The following is a 776-nucleotide window of genomic DNA, read 5'->3' as shown; positions in this document are numbered from 1 at the left end:
AAAAAAGGTGGATTTGGAAATAAATAATAGAAAGAAAATAGATTAAAACTTTGTTATTTTATTCAATGCATCCTGATAAATTCTCCTTTCCTACGACCAAAGTGATGGTATTTTAAAGTTGAATTAATTTATATGAAATATATATATATATATTCTTAACTGTATCTTCCTCCTCCTCTTCTTTATTTTTCTAGGGTAAATCATAATATAAAAATATTCATAAGACTTTCAGAGCCTCAATTTGAATGTCTTAACGAAACTTGACAACTCATGGCATTTTGAAACTATTAATTTTTGTAAACATTTTTTCATAACATATGTATCGAAAATTTGACTTTCGATGCACCCGTAGCGGGGTCGAAAGTTGTATTTTCAACCCTAGACTTAAAGGTAGAAACAGGCTACTGCGAAAGTAACTTTACGCCGTAACAGGTATCGAAAGTATATACATTCTACTTTATCTGCAATTCCTTTCAGCCATTCAAGTCAAATTTTCGATAACACTCGTGCAATTGTCGTGGAATATACTATTAATTCTCTCTTTTTCCTTTTCTTGACTAAATCAAATAGTTTTTTTCCTAATCTTATTTAATGTAATATATAACAGGTAATTGGTTCTTTTCATAATAAAGGAAGTTGATAGATAGATAAAATGGTTTAATTACTTTAATATTCCCTTTCATAAAATACAAAGTAAAAAATTGAAAAGAAAATCTAATTTTCTTTAAACAGGATCATGTGAAAAATAGTAAGCCTTGATCAAAAGCGTTTTCTTC

The sequence above is a fragment of the Belonocnema kinseyi genome, chromosome 1 (genome assembly GCF_010883055.1).
Source record: "Belonocnema kinseyi isolate 2016_QV_RU_SX_M_011 chromosome 1, B_treatae_v1, whole genome shotgun sequence".
NCBI lineage: Eukaryota > Metazoa > Arthropoda > Insecta > Hymenoptera > Cynipidae > Belonocnema > Belonocnema kinseyi.
The sequence above is the reverse complement of the archived record's forward strand: the minus strand, read 5'-3'. Positions refer to the sequence as shown.